This window comes from Sceloporus occidentalis, unplaced genomic scaffold, assembly GCF_023333645.1.
Source record: "Sceloporus occidentalis isolate IW3139 unplaced genomic scaffold, rSceOcc1.0.p SCAF_1, whole genome shotgun sequence".
In the NCBI taxonomy this organism is placed as follows: domain Eukaryota; kingdom Metazoa; phylum Chordata; class Lepidosauria; order Squamata; family Phrynosomatidae; genus Sceloporus; species Sceloporus occidentalis.
Genome location: NW_028316981.1, coordinates 149,978,658 through 149,992,620, shown reverse-complemented (window position 1 = coordinate 149,992,620; position 13,963 = coordinate 149,978,658).

Sequence of the window (13,963 nt, the reverse complement as noted above, 5' to 3'; positions counted from 1 at the left end):
ATATTTATAAGGGAGGGAAGGATAACTTGTTGCCCTCTACATGTAATCACAGTTCATTTGAGCAATGCTAGCTGGAGGTGATGAGAAGTAAGAGTCCTTTGACTTTGGAGGCTGCCCTGTCCAGGTTGGAGAATAAAGTAAAGCCCCACATCTGAAGGAGAAGAAGCAGTAGGTTACTGTCACCTATGAAAAACAGACAAAGTATGGAGTAATGGACACCATTACCCTATGATACAGGATGTGTCTTGTGGAGCTGGTGCATTTGCAGAGGGAAGTGACTGCAGCAGTGGCTACAGGGGGGAAGAGCGCAGCTGCCATACGACAGGATTTTCCAAACATTAGTCACTCTCTGAGTCCGTCTTTGGCATATTTGTGAATGATGTACAGATTCTTGGCTCCTTAACTCTTTGTGTGTGTTGGTCTAACTTTCAGTTTTACTATCCTTACTACAGTGGTACAGATTATTAGGAAAAGCAATTCCATCTTCAATCTCTTTCACAAGGTTAAGCAAAAATAAGATATGTCTGGCATTAGAACACATCTGCACATTGAGTTCATGAAATAAATCCTATCTAAATAACTGAGTTAGTTCATTGTAATGAACATGTACTTGTCTGATAGTGTCTATTTTCTATATTTAAGCCAAACATTTCCATTAGAAAGTGTAGGAGGTTTACAGTGGAGACAGACTAGTCCCTCAAGCAATGCACCCCCAGCTTAGCTTCCACTAAGAATTGGATTCTGACTGCGGGACAGAACCAGACAAGTTACTTTTTTGGATTACAATTCACCAGTAGTGTTTGGCGGCTTCTATAATATGAAGGCAGCAAATATAATCCAGACATTTATTTATTGAGATGTTAAACAATCTATCCCACATTGCTGTACTTATTATGGGAATAGCGTTTAGGACCTTGGATAGTTCCTAAATTGACCTACCCCACTGCCATGAAAACCACCAACCTCAACTGCAGGTCCCACAGTACCTCAGCTAGCAAGCCCAGTTGCCATCCTGGCAAGGGTGGGTGGGTTCTATGAATTGGAATCCAAAAAAGGAAAATTTCTAGGTTCTTGATTTATCAGGAACAGATATAGTAACCACAAGAAACCTTTGTAAATAGCTCCATCCCCCAATAGCAGATGGATAACCATTATATATTCCCTCACGCATATAAGCAATTACATTTGAAAAGGCCTCTAATACTGCCGACAGAAGGCCTGATGAGGCTTCAGTTGGCAAGCCTACTCTGCCCTCTGCCAGATACAATATGACATCGTTGCTGCAGAAACATGCACTAGAGTTAGCACTACCACAGCTGCCCAAATATGTGGGACTGGGGAAACCATGTCAATTCACCAGTGACTAAACACATTTCTCAAACCTATTCAAGTATTTCCAAGATGAGATGGTAGCAACACTATTTAACCGGATGACATGCCCCTGCAGAACTTTTTTCCTTCTCAAAGTGACCTACAATGTTTATTTTAAAAAATGCAAGATTAATTTTTTTAAAAAAATGACAGATGAGTGTTTGATATATCAGGTACTTTGAGGAAATGCTAGTTAAACTTTTACCCATACAATCAAGCTCAGGATGATAGACTGGAAGGTCATGATATTGTTGGATGGATGGGTCCATGTCTGTGTTTCACCACTGCCAAATACAGCAATTAAAGGAAGGGAATGGGAATTCTTAATTCTGTTATATATATCTCTGTGTTTTATTGTACTACTACATCATATGATCTATGATTTTATAGATACCAAGGTTTTGAAATAACCCAAATGTATATGTCAAAGGAATCAAAATGTATGTATGCTTATGAAAACTTTATTATTCTAAGGCTTTGGTTTGTATAAAGAATATAGATTCAGTGACGTAATGGTACAAGGAAGCCAAATATAACAAGAAACCAGAAAGTTCTTCTCACTCCCAGTTGCCACACTATCTTTACATAACAATAATGATGAATACCATATGAACTATGAACTTGACCCACAAAGGATTTCTGTTTTCATGTCAGTGATCCTATTTCTGCAGCTAAAAATGTGAGCTAACTTTCCAAATATGGAAACCACCTAAAAACTAAACCATGATACAGACAATTTTATGTAATCAGATGTTTTAAACTATGGAATGTAGGTGCTCGCAACTCAAACTGTTATCCAAGGAATGAGAAAATAATAAATGGTGTGGCTCAATATTTTATAATAATGGAGAAATCTGTGGCTGCATTATGCCTTGCTGCTGTAAAAACCACTGACAATGCCTTCACTTCACTAGCAGTACTAATAATCTTGTGGTAAAGCCATTTAAGCAACATGTTTAGCTGACATGTTCTGTTTAGCAGAGGACAGGATCACTGAGTTATGTGAATCAATTTTAAACCTCTCTTCAATAATTTAAACTCTCTCTTCAATAATATATTGGAAGCCTTATTTCCTATAATACAGGCAGGCAGCCGAATGACAAGATCAGTCCTTTTTATGAAATGTGGATGAGGGGAAAGGAAAGTTGGCCAGATTTTAGACCAGGGTCAACGCTAGCACCCACCACCCATGTGTCCAGTCTGCAACTCGGATCAGCAAAGTGACTGGACATAGCCAGCCTTCCCACAATGCTCCTGAGTTGTGGCCATGCTTTCTGGGTCACTATAGGAAAGTGAAAGGATGGCTAGAGTGAGCATGGCTTGAGGTGCTACCTTCCACCACAGTCAGATAATGCTCCACAACTTGCCCTAACTGAGCCAGAGGTTCACCATTGGACATTCTGCCCAGTACTCCCTGTAACCTAGATTTGGTCTCTATGAAACAGTAGAATGAGGACACTTCATGCCATTAATGTTATTCTTGAAAACTGATTCTAGAATATAAAATACACATACTGTATATTGCTCAGTTATGAAGATGTTCCTTTTAAAATACAAGCGAGCCATGTCTGGGCAGATACAGTACTAAATCCTCAGGTACTTGCATGTAGATGTGGGAAATTACATCTAGTCATTTTTCATATGTGACATCACAGAAATTATTCCTGACTTGGTACAAAATATGTAATTTGAAATGGCACTCAGACTCTGCTCTCAAAGTTCAAAGACCACCTGAGTGCTGTGCCAAGAACTCTTTTAACCAACCCTACCTGTTCTAGGAATAGGAGCAGAGCTTACTTAGATTCAGATCAGCTCATTCAGGATTGATATTCTACCAAGGCAGGAAAAGTGACAGACAAGGGCAAAGCTTACCATCAGAGGATATGTCACAGGATCTATGGGTTCCAGAGTGAAGGATTCCAGTATGAGGCAAATAAATTGACAAAAAGCAAGACCTATTAGGTTTGAACCAGAGCACACCTACATGACATCCATGTTGTTATGTGCTTCAAGTCGTTTACAACTTATGGCAACCCTAAGGCAAATAGAGCTTTCTTGGCAACATTTGTTCAGAGGGGGTTTGCCTTCCTCTTTGCCTTCCTCTAAGGTCACCCAGTGAGTTTCCATGACCAAGTAGGGATTTGATCTCTGGTCTCCCGGAGTACTTGTCCAACAGCCAAACCACTACGCCATGCTGGCTGTCCTGTATGGCATCTATAACAGTTTCCAGTGTTGTTTTTTCCCCAAATAGCTCTTCCATCCCCTTTAAGAAGTTCATAAAAATTCTAATTGTTTTGTCATGAACAGAACAGATCAGCACTGCAGTCTACACAGATGGATTTCACCTTGATCAAAAGTTTTGCGGTGGGCAGTGAGGTTTTGAGCAGTCCAGCCCTATTGCCACATTACTGCACTTTGGCACGCCTTTGCTCTTTTAGCAACTTATTCATCTTTTCAATTTGTGCTGAAACGCCTTTTATCTTCCATTTGAAAGAAATGATGACCATGTTTGCACAGCTGGGCTTAAAGGATAAAAAGGCATTTTAGCAGAAATGTTGAAACTGGTTACAATAAATAACATGCTACTATACTTGGTGTCTTGTCACTCACCTGCCCAATGGGGAGAATGGAATATAGCAGGACATATAGCAAGGAAAATCACTATTCCACCATTATCCTGAAATGTGGAAAGCCAGCTGCAGCTTCCTATGAGTAACAGTGATGGCTTGAAGTATCAAAAACAGCAGTTAAATAGCATCCTAAGCTTGCATAAGGCTATTGGGGCTGGATTTCCAAATGGTATTTGCAAATACAAAAAAGGAACAGAAACAACCTAAGCCATTTTGCTGTCTGAAAATGATGACCCTACAATTTCATTTACAAAAGCTGACTATATAGTCAGCTAAATTGCTACCCAACACTGGCAAAGAGAAGGCATCAGGCTAGTTCAGGGGGCACAGGATAATCATTTAGTACAGTGAGTCTTTGTTATCCACTGGGGTTTGGTTCCAGGACCCCCCCATGGATAACAAAATGCATGGATGATCAAGTCCTATTAAATACAATGGCAAAGTATTTTGAATATTTTCAAGCCATGGATGCTTGAATCCATGGATAAAAAATATGAGGATAAGAAGGGCCAACTGTACATCTTTCACTGCCAAAATCAAGCTGCTGCCTTATAATATGTATTGGCTCAGGACACCATCTCACTGGTAAGGATAGCCATGCAGAGGATGAAAGATAAGAGACACCATATTAAGATTGAGTATCATATGATAATCCAGTTTATGGAGGTACAAGCAAAGAAGTTGTTGTGTGCCTTCAAGTCATTTTCCTCTTATGGCTACCCTAAGGTGACCTTATAGGATTTATTTATTTTATTTATTTTTGGCAATATTTGTTCAAGGGAGATGGGAGTTGCCCCTGCCTTCCACTAAGGCTGAGTGTGTGACTTGCCCAAGATCTCCTGGGGGGTTTTCATGTCTGCGCAGGGATTCAAACCCTGCTCTCCTAGAGTCATAGTCCAGGGCTCAAACCATTACACTACACTCGCTCTCTAAAAGAGACCCTGGTAAATCACCTAATATACAGCTACAAGAGATTGCTCTACTGCTCTACAGATCTAGGGATTAGCTGGTGTGTATTTCTCAAAAAGACATTCATTATGAGTTATGATTCTCAGAAAAAATTCTGGGTAGGTTAGTCAGGAACCATGCAAATAATTTCTGCAATCATTTTTGGATAAATATCTATCTATCTTACAAAAGATGTATATCTTAGAAAACACATAGTATAAATATATAGTAGTAAAAGATTCTAGTGCCCATAAGGCCCTCATACTTCACTGATCAAACTGGGTAGAGACTAGCAGTAGACAAAAATTGAGCCTTGTCCATTTGTTTAAAGTACCACATATGTTCTTGGTTACACCAGACAGAAGGTATTTCAAAACTAGTCTGGACAAAGTACAGGGAGGGAAAAAATGCCAAATGTGTCTGAGTTGTGGGAGATGGACTGAGCAATTCACTTTCCCCAAACTCTTTTCCCCTCAGATCATTCTTAATTTTGATTCCAAAGTTGATTTATTTTGCTGGATAACTATTTACACAAGTTAAGAGTAACTTCCTCCCTGTATTTGTTCCTGCTATTTTCTCTCTTCTGCCTAAATTCAGTGATTGCCAGCACATCTGATAGTCCTCTGTGATGACCAACTATTTTACACATATCCTAACACTATGTGAGAGAAAGCACGTTGGTGTCTGGTGTCACCAGTATGCTAATGGCATCTAACTTATATTTCTCCTTTCCATCTAATTCCAAGGAAGCTGTTTTGGTACTAAGCCAGTGACTGTTGCCCATAATGGACTGGATGAAGGCGAACAAACTGAAGTTTAATACAGACAAGACAGAAGTGGCATGCTTAGTCAGAAGGCAGATCAGAAAATAGGGATTCCACCCAGACTGGATGGGGTTACGCTCCCCCTAAAATCTCAGATTTGTATCTTGGAGGTGCTCCTAGAGCTTTGATGTCCAGGTTTTAGCAGTGGTCAGGAGTACATTTGCACAGTTAAAACTAGTGCACCAGCTGTGACCTTTCTTGAAGATGTCAGAACTGGCTATATCTCAGTTATACATGTGGGGTTGTTGTCGGATTTTTGAAAAAGGTGTATTTAGTTATTTTATTTCATTTGTATGCTCATTTGGATTATCGTAATGAGGCTGACTTTAGAAATTGTTCAGAAATTTCAGTGGGAAATGTGGCCAGAGCATTGAGTGAGGCTAGTTATGTGGAACATATAAAATTCCTTTGTTGAAACAGCTTTACTGGCAGCTGGTTCATTCCAGGCTGAATTGCAAATATTGGGTATCATTATAAAGCCCTATACAATTTATGCTCTTTCACACAGCTGGGACCTATGTCACTATATGGGTTTGCCCAAGTCTTAAGATCCTTGTGGATGGGGTTTTCTCTGATCTTACTGTAGTCTCAGGACACAGGAGAGGGCCTGCTTGGTGGCTGCTCTAGGGCTGTGGGATTCTGTTGCACATGAGCAAGGCTGCCCTCCTCTCTGCTCTGGTACCAACACCTGGTAAAAGCGTTCTATTTAAATAGGTTTCTGATTATTAACAGGCTGAGCAGGAGGGTTTTTAAAAAGTACCTGCATTCATTCCACTTTTATCCTTATTGTTACCACTGTGTTTTTAAAAATGATTTCATGTTGTTTTAAATTATCCAAAGTGTTTTAATATGATAGCTAATCTGGGATTTAAAACTGTTTTGCTGTATAACAGGTTTTTAGTTATACCTTGCTTTAACCTTGTTGTAAGCCATCTTGTGTCCCATGTCAGGAGAGAAAGGCAGGATATAAATAAAATAAAAATAAAATAAAACTAATATAGCATTCCAGACCAATGCCTCTTACAGACTGGTGCTATCATCACCTCTTAACTACTAATTGCTCTCCAGTGGCCTTTTCCAGCCCTGCTGCCCCCAGTGCTTTGTTTGCTAGTGGTGCCAGAAACTGAGCGTGTAGTGTGCAGCATGCAAACAACATGCTCTGCTAATGGGCAACAGCTCCACCTTCATTTTCTACTTCCAGGAAACATGCAAGAGGTTTTAGAGTATAACTCTATTGGCCTGATCCAATGCAGAGCAAGGAAGCATGTGCTTTGTCCCACATCCTTACGACTCAGTCATATGTTCCAGCAGTGTGGCTGGATTCTTCCATAACCACATAAACAACAAAGTATTCAGGGCTAGTATTAGGCCTCAGGCAGCAGATACTGGTAGTCATGAAAGGTGGAAAAATTAAAGGGCACAAAGTCCCATGTGCTATATGATATGATGGTCAAAATATTTATGCCTTAAAAAGCCCAAAACATTTAAGCCTGATCACCAATTGGCCTCTTCAGGAGGTATTCAATTCTCAGAAATTTCTGAAGTTGTAGTCTTCACTAAAGTAGACCTTTGAGTATTAGAAAGAAGTGGTGAAAGGGCAACAAATGTTGTGTTTCATTTGTTATTTCTTTAAAAACTGGGAGAAATGGCCCCTACACAGACTGACCTAAAAGGCCAGCCTGTGGGCGGAGTTGTGGCATAATGTCCTGACATGTCCTGACTCTGCCCCCAGAGCATCATGGTACACCTCTGACACCGTGTCCAGATGATGCCACGCTGAAGGGGTGCCATACAGCTGCGCCACTGCAGCTATGGCGACCTTTGGAGCAAAAAGCTGCTCCTTTTTGTGCTCTCCAAAGGCTGGATCAGGGCCCCGATGGGCTGAAGAAGGGAAGGCTGCATGCCACTATATGTACAGCCCCATGAAAAGATGCATATGAAATTGTCTGCCCCATATTAGTGGTTTCACTAGGGGTGGCATCACCTCCCATTAGCCTCCTCCCATACCACAGCATACAGAATCCTTTGTAATGGTTTTTTTTTGTACTAAGGTTACTCATAAATCATAATTCCTGTATGGCAATAGTTGTGACATAAACAACTAGTAAAATTAAAATTATAGTTTTAAATTACAATATCATATGCACAACCTAAATGTATTTACATATACATTGTTTCATGTGGTTAAAGTGAAAATCTGGTAATAAGTGATGTTTTTAAAGAAAATTTTAAAATAACTTTAAAAATGTAAACTTATTTTTTTAATTAAAATTAATTTTTAAAAAACATGGGGCCTCTCCTTCGACTGAGCCTCACCCCGGCCATACCATCTTGTCTGCATTTTAAAGGCACACAAGCAAACACCACAGCCCAGTTCTGCCAAAAGGGAGCAGTGGTGTCACCCCCCTTTAGGAAGTCACCTGGTACCATCCACACTCCTTGCACCTCCTAGCAACACCCCTGCTCAATATACCAAAATAATTTGGCTTACTTTGGGCACTATGCACCTAGGTTTGAATGGGGGGGGGGGGAGGCATAATTTGTTGCTCTGCTTCAGGTGGCAAAATGTCTTGGGCCAGCAGCCCTGAAGATTCCTGATAGGTGGGCCATAGCTTCCCATACCATAACCCAGCTCCATGAAATCCTTCCATGAGCTCAGCATCTTCCCTAGCAGAATCTTAGGATTCCTGTGGCTTTGATTGACTTATTCAAGCAGCTACACCAGAGGCTGCTGAAGATGCAGCATGTTGTTGGCATTTCCAAAGGCTAAGCCATTCAGGTGACTGACTATCCTCATGCAGCCTGTGCAGTATTAACCATTTCAGCAAAGGCCTCAGAAAAGCAGAGGCAGGTGAAAAATCTCCTGGACTATTCTGGATGCTACTTCACTGAAAGTCACTTCTCATCCAAACTTATGTGGACACTTTAATTTGTTTGTTTGACAGAGGAGGTGTCAATTTTAATTTCTAAAAAAACCTCAACTCATTTTAGAGTTAAAGTGTACAAAAGTTAAAAACAAACACATTTTTTCAAAAAGACAAAAGCTACCAGTATAAGCATCAGTGAAAGAATGCTTTCAGATTCAATTTCATTCTTTCAAAGACCTTGCTATCTGCAAAGAAACATGCTTAGAATCTCCCCACACAGCTCAGATTAGTTGTGCCAGAGTATGTCTGGGGATGTGCCTTTAAATACACGTGCCAACGAAAGCACATGCGCATACACATGCACTCCCAAAAAGATAAATTAAAAACTATTAGAAGCCAATTTATGATCTATGCAAACACTGGCCTAAATCTTACTGTTAGCCTGAACTAGAATAAAATCATTGATTCAGTTTTATTTAGCTAAGTATTGACTCACCATTCAGCAATCAGTTCAAAGAATATTATACTTGGGGAGAGCCAATGTGCTTAGCATATGAGATGTGCTGCTGGAGAAGAGTGCTGAGGATACTATGGACAGCCAGAAAGACAAACAAAAGAATCCTTTAACATATCAAGCCTGAACTCTCTCTGGAAGCCAAGATGATTAAATTGAGGCTGTCGTACTTTGGCCACATGATGAGAAGGCATGATTCATTATAAAAGACAATGATACTAAAAAAGGTAGAGGGTAGGAGAAAGACCACATGCCAGATGGATAGACTCAATCAAGGTGGCCATGGGCCTGAATCTACAGGACCTAAGCAGAGCAGCAGAGGATAGGGGGTCTTGGAGATGTCTCATCCACAGGGTCACCATGAGTCGGGGGTGAGTTGAATACAGTTAACTACAAATGTACCTAGTAGTTTGAAGTAGTGTTTGAGTGCTTGACCACAACCAAGAAAGAGGTTCACATCCCTACATTGGGAGGTTTGTTGTACCTGCCCTACTGGCTCAAATGTTTACTGTCTTTTCCCACCTGGTTGCTTTTGTGCCCACAGTGACTTCAGCAAAAACTGAGATAAAAAGTATATAAATAAGCTATTAATGTCCAAGAGCTTCATCTCCTCATGTATTACTTTTCCCCAACTGTCCATCCCCTTCCCCCGGAACTGAGCAAAAATGAATGGAAGCCAATGCAAATGAACTTCTACTTTTGCAGATACAATCTGCCAAATCTCCCTTGATCTCTCTGCTTTTAATACTCACAGCAAATTCAGCAAAAGATGATGGCAAAAAGTATGCAGGTGAGATCATATTATCCTACACTTTCACCTCTTCATCTGCTGGCTCAAAAGTTGTTACCTCTTCCTATCCATCTGCTTTCTTCTCACAGCAGCTTCAGCAAAGGCTGATGGAAAAAGTATGCAGATGAGCTGCTACTCTCTTAGAGATTCGCCTCCTTTCTATGTATCATTGCAGTTTATCAAACGGGAGGAATTTCTCTTAAATTCGAATGAAAAGAAAGTGGGGCCAAAACGCATTCACTTAAAGTAGCTAGTTTCACGCAATTACGTGAATACGCATTGCATTCGAACTGGCTCCCCATTGCCCGAAAATAGCATGCCATTGCCTGAATTTGCGTGTGGCAGTCTATCAAAGAATAACGTGAAACCACATGATTGCGTTCGGACTGACTTTCCATTGCCCGAATTTGTGTGTAGTGGGTTATCACGCAATGTTAAACCCCATGATTGCGTTCAGATTGCCATCAGATTATACTTCCAATTCCCCTTGTCTGATAAACTACATTGTGAAAGCTAAACAGCGAAAAAAGCTGATAAGGAGAGAGTTGAATCATTTGAAATGTGGTGTGAGAGGAGAGTTCTATGGGTACTTATTGCTGTCAAGTTGTTTCTGACATGGTGGCATACCTATCATATGTTTTTCTTGGCAAGATTTGTTCAGATAATGTTTGCCTTTGCCTTCCTCTGAGGCTCAGAGAGTGTGACTTGCCCAAGGTAACCCAATGGGTTTCATGGTTGAGCAAAGATTCAAATTCTGATCTCCAGAGTCATAGTCCAACACTACACCACAGTGGCTCTCTTCTATGGGTACTGTGGACTGCTAAAAATAGAAACAAATAGGTTTTAGAACAAATGAAGCCTGGACATTTCATAGAAACCAAAATAACCAAACTGAGGTTGTCATACTTTGGCCCTGAGACAACAGAATAGACAATGCTTGATAATGTGGGAAGTGATAGGAAAAGAGGAAAACCACAATCCAGATGAACAGACTCAACCAAGGAAGCCATAAGCCATGAATTCGTAAGATCTAGGCAGAGATGTTGATAACAGGCTGACTTGGAGGTTGCCATAAACTGAGGTTGACTTGACGGCACTTGACAACAACAAATCCTCCTTGAGTCTTGGACTAGAAAAAAGGGTAAAATATAAATATTGATCATCATCACCATCTCTTGTATGTACTTTGATTGACAGCCTGAATGATTTAGAAGCTTTATTCAGGATTATGGCATGGAAGACCGTAGGTACACAAGCATGAAGGAATTTTGTTATTTATTTTAAAGTCAACCCAACTATTCCTGGGTTTCATTTTTCTGGGATTGATCTTCCTCTTTGTAATATCCTCCAGCCATTAAAAGAAAATTAATGTGTGCAGGGATGATATAAGTCCTTACTCTTTCCTAGAAAGTTGATTCAAAAATGAAAAATGTCTGTGTTTGTACAAGGAAGTGGAGGAGGAGGAGGATACATCTTGTAAAATGGCTGCCTCCAATTAAGACAGCAATAAAAGAATGATTGCTTCTAATGGAATTCAGCATTTACAATTCCAAAGCTGTTTAGCCATCTACTCATGGAAGAGCTATTTTTACATCTGCTTCACACAATAGGTCAAGGTGAAATTATTTGGATGACGGATAAGCTCCTGGGAGATACCTCAAGGTTTTCTTTTTCTTTGATATCACCAGCTTGTCTCGTCCTGTCCGTACTATTTGCAACATTGCCACAGGGCCAGAACTCTAGCAAGGCAATTGGAATCTTGTACAGGATTTGATGCTACAAAGTAGTCAAGGTTCATCAAGATTTCATGTCAGACAATAAAACATGGCAAAGCTCTTTCTTTACCTTAAGAAGAAGAAAAAACCCAAGAGGAAACAAAGCCATGGAATTTTAATGTAACAACTCAAGCAAGTTATTAGGAAAGCATTCAATGAAGTTGGATGTCTTCATCCAACTTCATCCAATGAGCTCAGGATGACTCTTAGTGTCACATTTCACAATGGTGAGTGTGTATACACCATAGATAATGTGATAGTTTTGATACATCTTTTTAAAAAGTCAAGTCTTTAAAAAAAAACTGCCCCCTGCTTCAATGAGACTGTTGGGAATCATAGAGTTGGAAGAGACCTGATCCAGTCCAACCTCATTCTGCCATGCAGAAAATCTCAATCAAAGCATCTCCTGACAGATGGCCATCCAGCCTCTGTTTAAAGACCTCTAAGGAAGGAGACTCCACTACACTCCAAGGAAGGAATTTGTTCCACTGTCAAACAGCCCCTACTGTCAGGAAGTTCCTCCTAATGTTGAGGTGGGATCTCTTTTCCTGTAGCTTGCATCCGTTGCTCCAGGTCCCATTCTTTGGAGCAGCAGAAAACAAGCTTGCTCTCTCCTCAGTATGACATCCCTTCAAATATTTAAACAAAGCTACCATAAATCATAATTTCACAATGACATTCCTCACCTTCTAAACAGTTCCTCCTGACTGCAAATGAGGCATTTCAGATCCTCCCTGCACTGGTCTGAAATAATTCAGGAAAAGCATGCTTGCATTTGATCTGGTGCATGCATAGATCTGCTTGGAAAATGAGCATAACAACTGACAAAAACTGGAAAGGAATTGGCCTTTATTCTTCTATGGTAAGAGACGAAATCATGTGGTTCTCCAGGTGCTTGACTGAAATTCCCAGCATTCCTCACCCTTGCTATGCTTGCTAGGGCTACTGGGCTTTCCAGTCCCACAGCATCTGAAAGCAATAATCTTGACTATTCTTTTTCTAACTTCAAATGCAGTGAGTCAGTCCGTAGGAGAAAGAACGTTGCTGTGTTAATTTCAGAGGACAGCTACATGGACAACAGAGTCAGTGTAGTATAATGGTTAGAGTGTAGGACCACTGGGGAGGCCTACATTAACCCCCCACTTGCCTGTGAACCTCATTGCATGACCTTTGGGCCATCCTCTACTTCTCAGGGTGGCTGCAAAGATCAAAATGAAGAGGCTCATATAAGCCACCACAAACTCCTTAATAATACAAGAGCCACTAAGGTAGAATGGTTTGAGACTTGAACTAGGACTCCAGCAGACTATAGCATGAATCCCCACTCAGCCATAGAAACTGACTGGGTGAACTTCATCAACTCAACCTCAGAAGAAGGCAATGGCAAGCCTTCTCTGAACAAATCTTGCCAAGCAGATCCTATGACTGGGTTGCCAAAAGTCAGATCTGATTTGAAGGCACATAACAACACACTACACAATCACTGTAAGTAATCAGACACATTGAAGAAATACTGTATCACCCATCAGTGGCATCCGTGCTAGTTACACCTTTTCCAACTACTGCTTAAAGTGCCATTCTGTGTGTGTGACCCACAGGTTGTGTTCTGTAGACCATGAGACAACTCTTTATATTCAACTCTTCAAAAGGCGAAATCCATATATAGCCTGACCTGAAAGAGATTGGCTAAATTCTGTTGCTCTGAAAATCGTGTAGGAAGTTTGTTTTCTGGAAGCAGCCAATCTGCAATCAGACACCAAGAACGTGTCTTCTTTGGCAACATAATGATTATTTTCTGGACTGGAAGGAACTGCTTAGCATTCTTGTAAAACTCTTCCACCAGAGAGAAATATTGATCAATTGGCTCTCGTTAACACAGGAAGCAAAGCTTTTCCTCTCTTAGGCTTGCAATCCTCGGGCACATGGCACATTTTGTTGTCCACTGTTTCTTATTCCATGGCTCAAAAGCAGCAGTTTAAATTGTGGAGGCTGTGACAGGTATTGTCATCATAAGGGGAAGGTGTTAGTTTGGCTACATTGCTCAAATAAGTGTTAAGTATTTATTGACTTTGACCAATTCCCTTTAGGCAACCTTGGAGATTTTAAAAACACACCACCTAATGAGATATTTAACTTTCATGGAAAGAATATGATGAACTTTTAAAAGTTAATAGATACCCTTATGGAACGGATCTGTTTCACCGACAGCATTAGCCAAACATTTACATAGCTAATGCATGAAAT